Source organism: Oreochromis aureus, linkage group 7 (assembly GCF_013358895.1).
Source record: "Oreochromis aureus strain Israel breed Guangdong linkage group 7, ZZ_aureus, whole genome shotgun sequence".
In the NCBI taxonomy this organism is placed as follows: domain Eukaryota; kingdom Metazoa; phylum Chordata; class Actinopteri; order Cichliformes; family Cichlidae; genus Oreochromis; species Oreochromis aureus.
The window spans coordinates 24,733,688-24,748,124 of NC_052948.1; the positions used below are offsets into that span (position 1 = coordinate 24,733,688).

The window sequence follows — 14,437 nt, forward strand, 5'->3', positions numbered from 1 at the left end:
GTAATTTAAGGCAACTGCAACTATAATTTTTATTTTAGTTAAACTTAAAACTTTTAAAAACATCACTAAAAAATTGTTGTGTAATCTGTTACACAACAATTTTTGAGTTCTGTGAACTTATTAGGTTTTACAGTGTAGTTGAGTTTAACAATTTATATTTATTACTGATGCTGATCAAGGACAAAAAAAGACTTTAGACACAATTAAAAACACTTTAGACTCTCCTGCTATCTGTGCACAGATGTCAGGGGGATCTTCCAGGAATTGTAATGCATCTTCTACAGAACTGATTAGTAGACTGTTTCATACCTGCTGATGGCTAATCCCGAACATAACCTGCTCCAAAGCAGGACAGGAGAGTTTGCTTGGGTCCAAAAAACAATCACCATTTGATCACCATTTTGTCATCACCACCATGATGAAAATGTCAGCGTGAGTGCGTGCCAGGGTTCGTGGGTCTTTGTGTTGTTGTTTTTTCTGACAACATGGATGAGTCCACAGAGAATTTACATTGCCATGCACCAACTATGCGTGTGCTCAAATTATTATCTTTTGTGAATTATTTTTCTTATTTAAACTACTAATTCAATAGAATAACAATGTACAAAAACACAGATCTCAACAACTTCTTCAAAGAGTTCACCACAATAGGAGAATAGTGAGAATATTTATTTTCATCTGTGCCATTTATGCGTCTACTTCAAGTGTCTAATAAAAACACAATGGCTGTGACCCTCAGAAACACTCAGTCACATGTAAAGTTAGTGATGTAGGAAATTAACTCAGTCAAGTGATGAACATCGAAGGACAAAGTCTAACAAAAGTTCAAATGTCAAAAAAGCAAGGATTCTGTCTCACAGCTGAGTAAGAGAAAGGCAGAAAAAAAGGCCGAGAGCTCTCCCTTCCATCTCCACCTATAGGCCATGATTTGTCTGGAGCAGCGGTTGAGAGATCCTGATGATGTTCCCAATGACAAAGCGCCCCGAGCCGACAACAACTCCACAGACTTGTTCTGAGTCGGTCTGCCTGTACAATCCCTCTTATGAGAACTGACAGGGTATGTGGCAGCATTTTACATTTCAGCCTTTTCCTTTGTTGTTTTATTCAGGAAAAAAATGCAGGCAGGAATTCAGGCCATTGGCTATTGTTTTTATGTTTAATGCTGAGGTCTTAAACAAATATCATCAGATCCATAAGTATTTCGTCAGCAAGAGAGTTTTGGGTTTATACTAAGGATGTCACCAAAATTCTGAAAACACAACTGTACTTGTTTGTCATTTGAGTACCACACACAGTATTATATGTACCACAGCTGCAGTGCGGTACATATACTGACAGAGGCAGCATACGCCTTCAAGTATTCTAAACCATCTTTGGATGCTAAAGAAGAAGAAGGATGTTGCTTATATTTAGATTACATTCGTAATATTCAAATGTTTTTAACAAATGAAATAATCAATAAAACATAATGACGATATAAGACGATATCTGTTCTTCCCCCTTTTTTTGAAATCCTGTTCGCTGAGTCAGTGAGTCTCAGCTGCTAAACTCACCAACTCAAGTCAGTGTGAACACCCCCCCCCAAAAAACCCCCAAAGCCTTTAGTCAAGAATAAAAATGAAAATATGGTTTACATATGTGGACCTGCAGAAGAATAATTAGAATCACTGACTATTCTTGTGCAGGTTTTCTACATCCAGACAGTCGATGGTTTGTAATCCTGCGCTTCCAATAGTGCGCTACCCACAGTTTCAATCTTCTCTGTCTGCACCTTCACACCTCCAATAATAAAGCCTGCGGTCATGGTTGAGCCTATGAGGTTGGCTTCTGAGTGAAAACAGCCCCCTTTGTGTTGGCCTCCACTTCCAACTGAGGGTTTTGTTTTGTTTTTGGTTTTTTTGGAAGTTCAAGTTTCTTCAGGTTGGTTAGTTGGAACAGATTACCTGTTACTCTTTTCTGCAGGTGCTCTTTAAAGCAAAAGTTTCAGTGTTAAAGAGGTAGAAAAAAGAAACACAGAAAAAAAGTTTTTCACTCTTAGACAAGGTGAAAAAGAAAAAGAAACATTTGGCATGCTTAGTTAAGATGAACAGAACACAGGAACGTTCACATGTAATAGCTAAATACAGTTTTGCAAAGATCAACAATTATTTGCTCTGACTATCAAAAGATTTTGAGAATGCTGTGGAACTGTATTTAATTCCAAAATTTGTATTTATTTATTTATTTATTTATTTATTATTCCTGCCCATCCTCAGTTGTTTACTAGTTACATACATCACACAGTCTATAAATTCTGGCAATACTTAACTGTTTAGAAGGGTTAAAGAAATCTGAGCTGGCAGCAATCACTTCAGAGTGTCGGGTCAGAACACTTGCAAATGTTCAGATGTGGGAAGAACAAACAGGCAGAGTCCAGGAATAAAGTTCTCAGTCTTTGTATTGCGTGTGTGTGTGTGGTTTCTGCAGACGAAGCATAATGATACAAATCACTTAGAAATCAAATTACATAATAAACATAAAGATACAACTGAGGTGTACTCAAGTACAGTGTATAACTAAATAAACTGACATTATACTTCAGACTGGTTACATAAACTTAAAGTCAGACATTATGCATTAACACACCACGTACAACTATGCACTGAAGGCAACTTTACATTGGTTCATCATCTGTTACACAGAGCACAGAATCAACAACATGATAACAACGAATCTCCCTGCTAGCAGCTAATTAGCGAACAAATCTGTAATGCTAGCGAACTGCCACTGATACATAACATCACTTAAACAGAAGCAGAAACTGCTGGTAAGTCATCAAACACGCTCATGGCTGAACCCCAACATAACTGAGTGAAGTAAAACATTAACTTACGGTCTTATGAACGCGCACACACTGCCCGTTGTTCGGCTGCCGTTTGTTTCTGAACTAAAGCTGCGGACATGCGCACCCATGGTGCATTCAGGGGGCATAGGGAATCCCATACACAAACCTAACCCTTATGTACAGCCGCCCCCAAATTTGGTGTACAAATTTGACCTTGGTGGAATGTCCTCTGCACCTAAGCAGAATCATGGGGTAGAACAGGCAACCTGATGAGCCGTGCCACTGGGCGAGTGTAAGTTCGGTCCTTTACTTGAACGACTGCAGCTCTGACACGATCATCAGCCCCTGGCAAGATAGTTTTCACGGTTCCTATTTGCCAGAGCGCTCGTGGGGTCTGCTGATCAACAATGAGAACCACAGATCCAACTGCAATGTTGTCTGTTTCCTTGTGCCATTTCTGCCGTGGTTGCAAGGTGGGCATAAAATGCCGTATGAAGTGCTTCCAGAATTGGTCAGCCAGGACTTGAGTGTGTCTCCACCTCTTACGACTGAGCAGCTCGGATTCTGGATAGAACACTTGGGGTAGAGAGCAATCTGGCCGCCCCATCAACAAAGAGTAGGGCGTGATGGGATCTGGGTCTGCGATGTCTGAAGAAACATAACCCAAAGGCCTGGAGTTGAGTATACTCTCCACCTCAAGCAGGACAGTCCTCAGCACTTCCTCTGACACTATCTGCGCTCCCAACGTGGTGCGCAGGCGTTTTCACAGATCGCACTCTCTCTCCCAAGACCCACCAAAGTGTGGAGCACTAGGGGATTGAAAGAGAATCGGATCTGTTCTGCCGCCAGTTGCTGTCTAAGATCTGGTGTGAGGGCAGTGAATGCTTCTTGTAGTTCCTTACTTGCACCTCGAAAGTTGGTACCCTGGTCTGAAAGGAGTTCAAACGGCTTCCCTCTCACGGGCTATGAACCGTCTGAGTGACATCAAGAAGGAGTCAACATCCATGTTTACCAGCAGATCCAGGTGAACTGCTCGAGTAGTAAGACACTTGAAAAGGATGCCCCACCTTTTTCTGTGCGCCGACCCACTTTAATGAGCATAGGGCGAAACAGTCCATTCCAGTTGAATAGAAAGCAGGTCGGAAGAGCCTCAAACTTGAGGGCGGCAAATCTGCCATTTTCGGGACTTCTGGTTGACCTCTCCACTTCTTGCATTCGGGACAGTAATGCTGATGTCTTCTGACTGCCTCTCTCCCCCTTAAGATCCAGTATTTCCGGCGCAACTCAGCGAAAACACGTTCAGCTCCCGGGTGGTTGAGCTTATTGTCACATCGCTGGATTAGAAGCTTCAGTAACTGGGTGAGCGGGCTCTAGAAGTACAGGTGTAGTACCTCAGGGCTCAGGCCTTCACATCTGCGGAGTCGACCTCCAACTCTAATCAAGTCAGAAGCCTTGTCATACTCAGGAGGCGAGGGTAATTAGCCTGCTACTGGATGGAATCAGCTTCTCTGATTTAAGCAATGTGAATTCTTTCGGGAAGCTCTCCATCTGAGAATGTCTAAGTAGGGCCAGCTCTGCCCTTCGAAAATCATCAGCATCAGGGTGACTGGTGTCCGTAGCCGCCCCGTGCATCAATTGAGCAGTGGCTTTCAGAAGTTCCTCATACGTGCTGAACTGTTTGACGTCAGGTATCGCTGGACTAGCGGATCCAGTAAGCAGACCACAGAACACTGGCTTCTTCAGCTCATCCACTTCCTCCTTAGCTTCTCCCACCGGTGCTTGTGGCCAAAGGCTGGGTGGCAGCTGAAGAAATGGTGGCCCCCGGCTCCATCGATTCTCACCAGCAAGCTGAGCCACAGTTTTCCCCCTCGTGATATCGTCTGCTGGATTGGTTCCTGAGTCCACGTACCGCCAAGAGGCTCCAGCAGAGAGTTCTTGTACCTCTGCAACTCTGGTTCCCACAAAGACTTTATATCTGCATGAATCTGAATGGAGCCAGTTAAGCACTGTAGTCGAGTCTGTCCAGAACACCACATCTTGGATGTCAAGGGTCAGTTCTTTCTTCAGAACAGAAGCCAGCTGTGCTCCTGTAAGGGCTCCACACAACTCTAGCCTGGGAATTGAGAGTTGCTTCTTGGGTGCAACTCTCGACCTTGCAGCCAAAAAAGCCACCTGGACCTTTCCTTCCCCTTGGTCGGTGCGTAGATATGCCACAGACCCATAGGCACGCTCAGAGGCATCACAGAACACATGAAGGCTTCGATGGCTCTTACTACAATCCGAGTGTGGGTCGGTGTAGCATCTCGGCAGTGTTATCTGTGAGAGCTGGCCAAGTTCACTTTCCCACAAGCGCCAGGCATGGAGCAGATTCTCAGGTAAGTGAGGATCATCCCATCCTCTTTTCTTGTCCCAGAGGTGTTGCACGATGACCTTTGCTCTGGTTGTATATGGAATAAGAAACCCGAGAGGATCATACTGCTGGGCGAGCAGCCGATAAATGTTGCGCATTGTTGGCTCTGAACTGACGCTCTGCTGATGCTTGTACCGGAGTGCATCAGTCTTACAGTGCCATACGAGCCCTAGAGTGCGCTCTTGAGGATCGGCTGACTCCTGGGAGAGCCAGAGAACGCTACCCTCTGACTGGGACTCAACTGGTAGGTGGCTGATGACCGTGTGGACATTGCTAGCCCATTGTCGTAGTTCAAATCCACCCTCCAAGAGGAGAGACTGCAGGCGATCCACCAACTTCTTGGCTTGGCCTTCTGATGGGAGGCTCTGCAAACAGTTGTCAACATAGAAATTACGTTCTATGGACAGGCGAGCATCCTCCCCTGGCTCAGTGTGTTTGTGGACATGGTGTTGAAGTGCAAAGGTAGCGCAGCACGGACTGCATGTAGTCCCAAAGGGAAGCACCTGCCACTGGTAGATGGTGGGTTTTTCGTCTACCTCCATGTCTCGCCACAGGAAACAGAGAAAGCGTTTGTCCTCATCTAGCAGACGGACCTGATGGAACATCCCTTTATGTCACTGCTGAAGGCGACTGGGTGTTCCCTGAACCTGAGAAGGACTCCCAACAGGCTAGCTCCCAGTGTAGGCCCTGGAAGAAGGCAGTCGTTCAGGCTCTGACCCTTGTAGGTGAAGGAACAGTTGAACACTATCCTGTCCTTCCCGTTGTGGTGCACCATGTGATGGGGAATAAACCACGAACAGTTACACACTGCGGCCTCTTCCGGTGCAACAGCTGTGACGAAGCCAGCCTGCAGCAGTTTTTGGATTTCCAGAGAGTAGGCAGCTGCCTTCTGTGGTTCTCTGGCAAGTCGTTTCTCTGTACCCAAGCTGGGCCAAAACTGCCTCTGGTGTAGCACAAAGTGGGGAAGATTCTTCTTCCACAGTAGTGGGGTGGCGTAGCGGTTTACTCCATCAATTGTTACTCGAATTGTCCGTTCTTCAAGTCTCTGAATGGCCTCAGCGTCTTGTCGGGACCTGGTAATGAGTCGTTCACTCCGGTATGGCAAGATATCCATCTTCCAGAGTCTCTCAGCATGGCTGAAGAGCTCAGCTTCTGGTGAGGCCCCAGAGGTGAAGAGACACTGCTGTGGGGTTAGCCGCTGACGTAGGAATCTCGATGGACCCTGCAAAGTCCATCCAAGTCGGGTGTGCACAGCTGCTGGTCCACCTGGAGGGCCTAGGCGTACTGGCTCCACAGGAGTGAGAAGATGTGGATTATCCGACCCAATAAGCAGAAGGGGCTGTACTTCCTTTATGTCTGGCAGTGGCAGGTGCTTAAGGTGACGGTACCGCTCCTGTAATGCTCTTATTGGGTAACTATGGCGTGCTAGGCCAAGTTCCTTTGCTGTGAAGGCTCGGTGGATCTGGAAGGACTTGTTAGGCTGTGAGGCAGGAGAAATGGAGAATGACACAGCGGCACCATGGATGGTACAGCTATCTTGACGGACAGTGCGGAGTGCTAGGTCTTCAGCTTCCCATGCAGCCCCAAGCGATCAGCTGCTTCATGCAGAAGTATGGTACGCTCTGAACCATCATCCAGTATAGCATAGGTTTCAACCATCTTGGTACTGCTCCTAATGATGACACGACTTAGCTTGAGCAGCACCTGACTGCTATTGGTTTGCCGGTCTCACGTACAGTGTCTCAGAAGTGGAGCTTACTAAGCACGTGCTTTCCTCTGGTGCACTGGTTGAATCAGAGGCTGTAGCATCTGGGCTGGTATTGACATCATGAAGAACTTCCAGATGTCGCCGCCCACATGGTTTACACTTGGCTTTGAGGTTACACTTAGCTGCTTGATGATCACGGGCGCATCGCCAGCACCTCTTATTCACCTTAATCCACTCTGTCTTCTGCTCCTTCGACAAGAGTTTGAAGTTACTGCACTGATTCAGGTAATGCTGCACCGTATTACAGAATGGGCAGTACTTCTTGGGCCTTTCTTGTGTCGCTGCCATGTCACCTTCCATCTTTCTCCTGGGCTCACTACCATGGAGAATGGTGGTAGCCTTCTGAAACTTATGCTCAGGACGTCTCTCCTTCCGTGAAACTTGCCTCTCCCTATCGGAGTGGTCACAGTATTGGTCTCCAATTACCTGGACACGCACCTCATACTCGAGCCATTCAGCCAGATCAAGCAGTGTTGGTATAGGAGTGTTGAGGGATTAACAAATCTCTGGAAATTTGCTCTTAGGTCATAAGGTAACTTAGCTAAGAGGCGAGATACATGTGAGCCACACCTCAACTCTGTCCGACCTTGTTCTCCCAACTGGTGTAGCATCCCCACTAGCGCACGGACTTGGAGGGCAAAAGACTTGAAGGCTCTGATGTCACCACTCCTAATGTTGGGTCCATCCATCAGTTTGGTAATCCTTTTTAAGGCCAGATGTTGAGGTTGCCCATACATTTCTGTAAGTGCTCTCATGGTGTCAGCAAATGGGAATGGACTGTTACTGTATGAGTCAGCTACAAGTAGTGCATCTTCACACTTAAGGTGATCTGTCAAGATCTGGAACTTGAAGTGTTCAGGAGCATCAAGTGGAAGTATGTTATCTAGAGCTAACTTTAATCTTGCAAACTCACGTGGGTCCTCGTGCACAAAGTCAGGGATCGTTGGTTGAGGTCCACGATAAGTCTCTATTGGTTGGGCTCTGCTGAGAGAGAGTGGTGTCTGAGGGCACCCACCTGGTTGCAGACGATCGGGTGGACACTGTCGGCGGTCATCTGGGTAGTTACCACAGCGCCTGTACGGATGACTCGAATCCTGATACCCATATCCATAAGGAGAGCGATAGTGACTGTCAGGGCAGCTTGGGTGACCAGGGTAGGATACCTGTCATCTTGTCTGTAGTATGGGTCATCTTCATAGCCGGCCCCTAGCCTTGGCAATCTAGGAGAAGTGGCAGGCTGACTGTAGTTCCTGTGGCGACGAGCATACACCTCATCAACCCTTCTTTGTCCTGCATGTCACGGTGACCGTCCCCTTGCTGCGAAGCTTGAAGTGAAGGGGCCTCTCACCTGGTGTCATTGGTGGAAGAAAATCTTGAGATTCAGGGCATGAGTCAACCGAAGGTGATGGTGACTGTGCGCTGCACTCCCTGTCAAGATCTGCTTCATTTAGACTGTGCGTGAGCTCCTCGATCAGGCCCTGCTGGCTGTCCTTTGGATGTTGAGACTCATCCCCAAATGGCACCTGTGGAGCACTTTCAGGCTGATGTGGGCTCTTCTGCCCTCTGATTGGCACCAGCTTACTAGTGTGGGCAGGTGTGGTTGATGTCACATCCTCACAATGTCCAGACCGTGTCGTGGCATGCTGTGGAGCTAGTACAGGAGAGCTAGAGATCAGTTCTGTCAGGCGTTGCACATCTAGTCGGAGCTGATTGTGTTCCTCTTTCATATGATGAATATATTGGAGAATTTCAGGATGAGTAGAATGCTTGCCCTGATCATCATAAGAGAGTCGGTTCTTAGCGAAGTCGTCCACTTCATAATTCTGGAGGTATGATGGCAGCTTGCTATGTCTGCGTGGGCGGTCAGACTCTCTGTATGGATATCGGTCTTCCATCCTGAACATATAAGGCTGAAGCAGTTGCTCAACATCCGGCTCGAAGGACCAAATGTTTAGAAGGGTTAAAGAAATCTGAGCTGGCAGCAATCACTTCAGAGTGTCGGGTCAGAACACTTGCAAATGTTCAGATGTGGGAAGAACAAACAGGCAGAGTCCAGGAATAAAGTTCTCAGTCTTTGTATTTTGTGTGTGTGTGTGGTTTCTGCAGACGAAGCATAATGATACAAATCACTTAGAAATCAAATTACATAATAAACATAAAGATACAACTGAGGTGTACTCAAGTACAGTGTATAACTAAATAAACTGACATTATACTTCAGACTGGTTACATAAACTTAAAGTCAGACATTATGCATTAACACACCACGTACAACTATGCACTGAAGGCAACTTTACATTGGTTCATCATCTGTTACACAGAGCACAGAATCAACAACATGATAACAACGAATCTCCCTGCTAGCAGCTAATTAGCGAACAAATCTGTAATGCTAGCGAACTGCCACTGATACATAACATCACTTAAACAGAAGCAGAAACTGCTGGTAAGTCATCAAATACGCTCATGGCTGAACCCCAACATAACTGAGTGAAGTAAAACATTAACTTACGGTCTTATGAACGCACACACTGCCCGTTGTTCGGCTGCCGTTTGTTTCTGAACTAAAGCTGCGGACATGCGCACCCATGGTGCATTCAGGGGGCATAGGGAATCCCATACACAAACCTAACCCTTATGTACACTTAACCTTCATAACCTTTGCATACAGTTGTGGTCAGACGTTTGCATGTACTCATGGGCATAAATGTCACACATTTGGGGTTTTTTAATGATTTCTTTTTGTTTGTTTTGGGTGGTTTTCAGGAGGGAATGATTGTATAGCATGCAAAACAAAAAGAATACATAAAAAAACCTAACTGTTACAGTTTTTTCTGAGACAGCTGAAAATATTTTACCATTTGACAAATGATCCTGGATGAGACATTAAGAATAAGACCTTTCAAAACACATAACTGTATCTCTACAAATCTCTCTGAACATTCTGAGATGACTTCTCATTCCTTGTAACCTAAAATATATCCATTTTGCCCCATCAAGAATTACTTAAGCAGTCTTTTGTTTTTTTGCATTGTTTTTCGATTAAGCTAACACAATCTAAAGTGTTTAGAAAAAGAAGTAGGTTGTTCATAATGACATATTCCAGAATGGAAACTGTATACACTCCATCCTGACCTGGCACCTCTATCACAGTCCAGTCCTGCCATGTTGCTGGTTGGAGAGGTGAGAACTGGCAAAACAGAGAGCCAGTGCCACAGCGTCAGGGCCAGAGCAGCAGGTAAGCCCTCTAATTTGTTAGAGTCATAGCGAGATGAGCTGGCACTCTATAAAACAGTTATTCTCAGCCCTGTGCCATTAAAGCCCTGGAGTCTGCTGGTTTTCATTCCAACAAACCACCACAGTGTCCAATTTTGCTGATTAGCAAGTCTTTATCCAGGGAGAAAGAACTAATTAGTGCAATGAGGCTGGATGGAAGAACAAGTCTGCATCCAATCAGGTTTCATTGGCACTGGGATAAGAACCACTGCCTTAAGGAAGTGGTGCACTGAGATTTGATGTGTCCTACTGTACAAAACTGTTGTATTTCACCTAAAAAGAGTAGACATTACCTAGTTTTACTACATTTTATTATAACTGAATATTTTCCTGGAATGCATTTTAGTGATGTCAATAAAAAAAAAAAATTAAAAAAAAAATCTAATTAGATTCAAAAATACTGACTGAGATGATCCTTCGAGGACATTTCCAGGAAGAAAGCAAGCTTTGTTTAATGTTGACATATGCTGTGAACCACATTCTTGCTGAATAGTCCACCCACTACAAAACTTCAACTTACACATTTAAGTTCAAATTTAAATAAGTTTAAATCATTTTTAAAACCTACTGAAATTCTACATTTCTATGAGACATTAGCCGTTACTCTTCAGATTACACCGCCACAAACGTAGTTCCTCTTTTGCTCTTCACAGTAACTGAAACTGGCCTGTTTAAACATGATGAGTGACTGACTACTCTGAGTAAATCTTTCAGGAAACCAGAGAGTTTCCAGTGCCACAGAGCTGGTCCCCTTGCCTACAGAAATTCACAGAATTTGAAGAAGCATAATTTTTATCCATTTACTTTAAGAAAGCAAAAAAAAAAAGCTCTGTATTGATAACTCAATGGAAAAAAAAAAAAAGTACCAGATCTATGATTGCGATGAGTTAGGCCACAGATTTATTATCTGTACCAACAGATTGTGTGATCAGCTGTCACCTGTTTCAAATGTCAGATACAGACTGCCTTGAGAGCGGAAGACACACACACACACACACACACACACACACACACACACACACACACACACACACACACACACACACACACACACACACACACACACACACACACACACACACACACACACACACACACACACACACACACACACACACACACACACACACACACACACACACACACACTCCATTTTCTACACAGAAACCTTGTTTTCTGCTGATCTGACCAGAAATTGCTGTCAAGGATGCGAACAGAGCTGCCAGTGTTACTCAGGAACTTGACATCTAACAAAGAGGTAACTGTGTTGAAGCAGACCCACCGCCCAAAAGCACTTTCTTCACCCACATCAGTCACGACCTCCAGCCCCCTCCCATGGCAAAGTACTCAAGTTCACCCCAAACAAGATGACACCATGTAGGAATTGAAGATGAAGGGAGGGCGGTAGGGTTTTAGGGCGGTTGTCTTCGTGAGCACTGACAAAAGCGCAGATGGAGTGCTGCAGTAGCTGCTGAATGCTGGTAAATTTAATTGCTTTGCTACAATGCATTACTGTGAAGCCAACGGGAGACAGTAAGCTGGGCTGGAGGGAGGCACGATCGATTAATGGCTGAAGAATTGAAGGAGGTAGAAACCCTTATTCCCACACTGAGTCAATTCAAACTACAAGCACTTGGAAACATTAGGATCAGAGGATGGTTAAAAGAACAGCAAATGGTAAATGGCTTGTATATGTATAGCGCTTTACTAGTCCCTAAGGAACCCAAAGCGCTTTACACATCCAGTCATTCACCCATTCATGCACACATTCACACACTGGTGATGGCAAGCTACATTGTAGCCACAGCCACCCTGGGGCGCACAGACAGAGGCGAGGCTGCCGAACACTGGCGCCACCGGGCCCTCTGGCCACCACCAGTAGGCAACGGGTGAAGTGTCTTGCCCAAGGACACAACGACCGAGACTGTCCAAGCCGGGGCTCGAACCGGCAACCTTCCAATTACAAGGCGAACTCCCAACTTTTTGAGCCACGATCGCCCCAAACGTGCGTGCTTTTAAAGGTGCAGTTATCCAACATTTATTTGCCTTTAATAATGTGCGAGCTTTTAACCATGTTAAACGCTATGTTTTAGTTAAATACACTTTGGTATTACAACTGGTGATTTAGGAAGTAATTTAGCAAATGTTGTGAACATTCACTATGATGTCAAATTCTTCGTTCGTCTGCCTTCACATGCATATGAACTTGTGACATCCCATTCTTAATCAATAGGGTTTCATATGTTGCCAGTCAACTCTTTGCAACAGCTTCAACTCTATTGGGAAGGCTTTCCTCCAGCTTTCCTTGGCTCCATTGAGTCATGGTCAACATTGCCTTACAGGCCAAAGGTCCACAGTGCAAGACCCGTAGGAAACAAAGGGCCACAAGCTAGTATACTCCTTGTCCTGGATTCAAGCATGGATAAATGGGAGGAAGGGTTTCCTTTGAAGAGTGGCTGGGTTCTGCCTTAGTGATAAGGTGAGGAGCTCATCATTCGAGAGGGACTCAAAGCACAGTTGCTGCGCCTCTGCAACGAAAGGAGCCACTTGAGGTGGTTCAGGCATCGGAGTAGGATGCATTCTGGGCATGTCCTACCCGAAGGAGGCCCAGGGGCAGACGCAGGACTTGAGAGATTATATCTCTTGGCTGCCTTTGGGGTGGGGGAAGTCTGGGCTTCTCTGCTGAGACTGCTGCCCCCGCGACCCGAGCCCAGACAACTGGCAGGAAATGGAGGGATGGTATCTGATGTAAAAATTTAGGAATAACAATTATAGCTGTATAACTTTGACCTGATGACAACTGGAAGTTAAAATTAATCACCGTCCAAGTCAAGAGATTTCATGGCATCATGTGGGGAGAAAGAATCAACAAAGTCTGTCAGCTTTTTTGGACTTGATCAGCCACCATCACTGTCTTGAGGCAGCTTGTATGGTTAAAAAACTTCACATAATTGGTGCAGTCTCTCCAACATCCTGTGATAAATTGGCACTGGCCCACAATCCCACACCATCGACATCTTGGTCTGAACAGCGATCCATTTTGTAATGACTCAGAGGCGTTCTTTGACATTTAGATTAGAGCGTCTCTTCCGCTCACAGCCTCTCACACACCTCCTCCCTGTTTCGCACATGTTGAGACTCAGCCGCCATCTTTCTGTCACCATCTCGCACAGTAGCTCGAGGAATCCAATTCTTGGCAAAATCCCTCTGACACACATGCAGTACATTCACCTAAAGTGTTAGACTCTACCAACCCTGCCAGCCCTGAGTGGGCTCTCTCTGCAGCAGGTAGGTGTTTCAGCATTTAGCTATAGGGCACTTAAGCGGGGATGAGTCTGAGTATTTGAACCTGTGAGATAAAAGTTGCCCAGTTAAAGATCTTCCACAGAACTCTCTTCCAGTTTGTATCTATTTTAATCAGCTACCTGAAGCACTTTAAACATAACAGCACCATTACAAAGTGAACGCTTCAGAGAACAGAGGAATAAAAAAGTTAAGTGGAAATGACTGGAGAAAAACACTAATTTTATAAAATGACTGACACATAAAAAGCAACGGTTTTTCTCCTTTATTTGGGATGTCAAGTGTAACGGAGATGGTTCATCTCAAAATTTGAAGCTGCATTTAGAATGAACTAGGGATGCCCCAGCGTATCCTAATGACTGGTGTTAATGATGATCCAGGCGTGTTATTCTCTTTCTTAGCTGCTCATGCATTTTAGAAGACATAGACACCTGCGCTGGATCTTGCCGAGCAAAGCCTCTTATTGTCATCTGAGATCCTGCAGAACTAAAATTTGAGGAAATCTGGGTTTTAGGGAGGTCAAAAGCATATTACTGTAACATTGCTGGAAAAACAAATGAGAGATTTGTAGCAAAAATGAACTGCTTTATCCCGGTCACTTAGTTTTACAACAAAATCGTAACTGAAATTAAAACTCTTTAATAGAGTTCACCATCAAGAATAAGAAAACAAATCAAAAAAGAAGCTAGGATGACAAGTGCTTCCAATCCTGGTGGCGCTTCTCTCCTTTTATAGGACTTTGATTTGTGGACAATTCTGAGTAGTAGCAACACTGAAGTCTTGAGAAGCCTCTTTTCTCTAGTTTGTTTCACCATATGATTTTATGAGTCACATTCATTTTTTAACATATTAATAA

The 14,437-nt window shown here is 45.0% G+C and overlaps 1 protein-coding gene across 1 annotated transcript in view; it reads right to left on the reverse strand.

Annotated features, from left to right (window-relative positions):
• Positions 1 to 14,437, reverse strand: part of cttnbp2 (cortactin binding protein 2) — a 98,361-nt gene that overhangs the window by 63,177 nt on the left and 20,747 nt on the right. The gene's annotated exons all lie outside the window — the stretch shown is intronic.